Source organism: Pteropus alecto, unplaced genomic scaffold (assembly GCF_000325575.1).
Source record: "Pteropus alecto unplaced genomic scaffold, ASM32557v1 scaffold102, whole genome shotgun sequence".
Taxonomy (NCBI): domain Eukaryota; kingdom Metazoa; phylum Chordata; class Mammalia; order Chiroptera; family Pteropodidae; genus Pteropus; species Pteropus alecto.
In genome coordinates, this window is record NW_006432224.1 from 803,155 (window position 1) to 805,537 (window position 2,383).

Sequence of the window (2,383 nt, forward strand, 5' to 3'; positions counted from 1 at the left end):
TGTGGCACTGGGGAAGCGTAGAAGACTTTGATCCGCGAGGGCTGTGGCCGCCCGGGCGTCAGGAGATGACCCTGGCAGCGGAGTCAGGATGACGCAGCAGCGGGGCCCGTGGCGTGACTGGCCGGTGGGCGTGGGGGCAGGAAGCCCGAGGCTTTCCGAGATGAAACGTGCAGGGTTTGAGTTTAACTCAGAAATGTGGTTCAAGGGAGCAAACATGGCCTTTAGAACCAGACGGCGTAGGGTTGAACCTTGACCTTGCCTTTCCTGGTTGCGCGGCCCCTCTTGTCAGACGTGTGTCCCGTGAACATTGCAAAGCTCTGAAGGACACGTGAGTGATGGACGCGCTCTCCAAAGTCCCTGCAGTCCAGGGAATGAGGCCGGGCTGTGTGTGGTTTCATCAGAGGTGTGTGGGAGGTGCGGCTTTGTTCTGGAAGCAACTGGAAGCCTGCGGGGGGCGGGGTGGGGCCAGGACGTCCCAGGGGCTCAGTTCAGCCTCCTGGCAAGGACAGTGCTGGTGTCCTCCTGGGAATGTGGCTCGGAGTGTCCCAGGTGGGGCAGCCGGGCCAGTGGCACTGTGGTCACCTCGCTGGGTGGTCTTCCTGTGGCTGCTAAGCCTTGCTCCGCCTCGTGGCTCAGCGTCTGGTCAGGTGGTGAGGACGCCTTTCCCTGGACTAGGTCAGAAGCCTGCACACCTCCCACGCCCCCTCCGCCCTGGCAGCGCGTAGGGACAGCCGCCTCATTATCGCGGTGTTTGTCGTTTGTCCGTGTCCCCATCACGGGGACAGGTGACAGCTTTCTTTACCACTTAGCGAGCACCCGAAACCTGGCAGACGGTTCATACCGAGATGGAATTGACGGGTAACACTGTGCTGTTAGTGGTAGCCGGGGGTGTTTTTGAGCGAATAGCCGTTAAGAGTTGGGGGGTTAACGCGTGGCAGCCCACCCGGGGGGGGCGAGGCAGGGCGCGGCCTCCCCGCCTGGGAGGACAGCACGCTTGGGCACGTTAGGGGAGCGTGAGCTCTCTGGGAGTCACTGAGTTTGGTTTTCCAGGCTGGTGAGACGTGGTCAGGTGTGCAGTCCGTCGGGGGTTGAGAGTAGCAGGCTTCTAACCTGAGAGGTGAAGGCGTCACGAAGACGGAGAGTCGGGGCCGTGGGGGCGGCTGACCCGCACAGAGGCAGTTTAGGTGACGGGAGGGGCTCGTGGAGGGACCCGGAGGGCGGCACGGAGGAGGCGCAGCCTCCTGCTGACCGGGAGCCTCGCCGATTGCAGCCGATCCACACGTCCCGTGCGTTAACGTGTGTCGTGTCCTTCATTCTCATGACAGAGTGGCCCAGGAAAGGAACCGTCGTCGACAGCGGTAGGAACCACGGGTGTGGCCCTCGCTGGCAAACACCGCATGCGAGGGGCCCGCGGCAGGGAGGGTCAGCTGTGCGTGCAGCGTGCTCCTTTCTGCCGTCAGCCTGCGGGCAGCTGGGTGGGTTCTTGGACTGGCTTCCGCCACATGTCGTGACAGGAAATGGCCCTCAGTCCCAGCCCCGCGCAGACACGCCGGGACTCAGCGGGTGAGGGGCTGGCACGCTCACGGGGAACCCTGGGCTCCGGCCCGGCGGTAGACACGGTGAACGCTGCGTTAGGAAGTGGGCCTGGATGCTGCACGTGGGGCCCTGTCCTGTGCCGAGCAGCATCTTCTTACGTGCTGTTTAAAACGCTGTTGCCGGCACAACCCGACCCTTGAGACTCGCGGGGCAGAGGACCTGCCCGAGCAGGCAGTGGACAGACAGGCGCCTGCGTGGGACTCGGTTAAAGGCTGTGTTGCTGCGGGTGTCCGAGGGCTTGGAGCCCGTGCTCGGACGCTCGGGGTGAGGCGAGCAGAGCGGTGGCCGCAGCCGAGCTGTGGGTGGAGAGGCCGGCGTGGCTGCACGCCGAGCGCGGCTCACCTGTGCGGGCTCACCTGCGTGGCCACCGAGCCCTGGGCCCATCCGGCTCCTGATAGGTGGGTTTCGGGGTGTTCACAAGTATTTGAAAAGATGGATTTGCTTTTATGATGCATTTTAGAAAGTTTTTTTCATTGAAAGTTTGTTTAGTTGTCTGCATAAAAGAACTGAGTGGGGTGTTTTGTGTTTTAGGTTAAAACTCTGTAAGATCCTGACTTTAGAATTCATCAGCTCCTCGGAAGTTTGGCGAATTATGGTATGTTTCTGCTTTTATCTTTTGGAATTCAGAGTTGCATGTGTATCTTAATGTCACGGTTAGCGTAACGACAGACGTGCCCAGCAGACGTGGGCGCCGGTCATCTTCACGGCAGCGTGCTGGGGGCTGCATCGCTGTGCTGCCAGGAGGACTGGGCGTGGCGCCCCAGGAGTGGCACGGTGTGCGCTAGGA

General features: G+C 61.6%; 1 protein-coding gene across 1 annotated transcript in view; it reads left to right on the forward strand.

Moving 5' to 3' along the window:
- Positions 1-2,383, forward strand: part of UBE3A (ubiquitin protein ligase E3A) — a 56,127-nt gene that overhangs the window by 13,315 nt on the left and 40,429 nt on the right. The window contains exon 2 of the mRNA XM_006907081.3: positions 2,128-2,191. The gene's annotated coding sequence lies outside the window, so the exon portion shown is untranslated. The remainder of the gene's footprint in view (positions 1-2,127; positions 2,192-2,383) is intronic.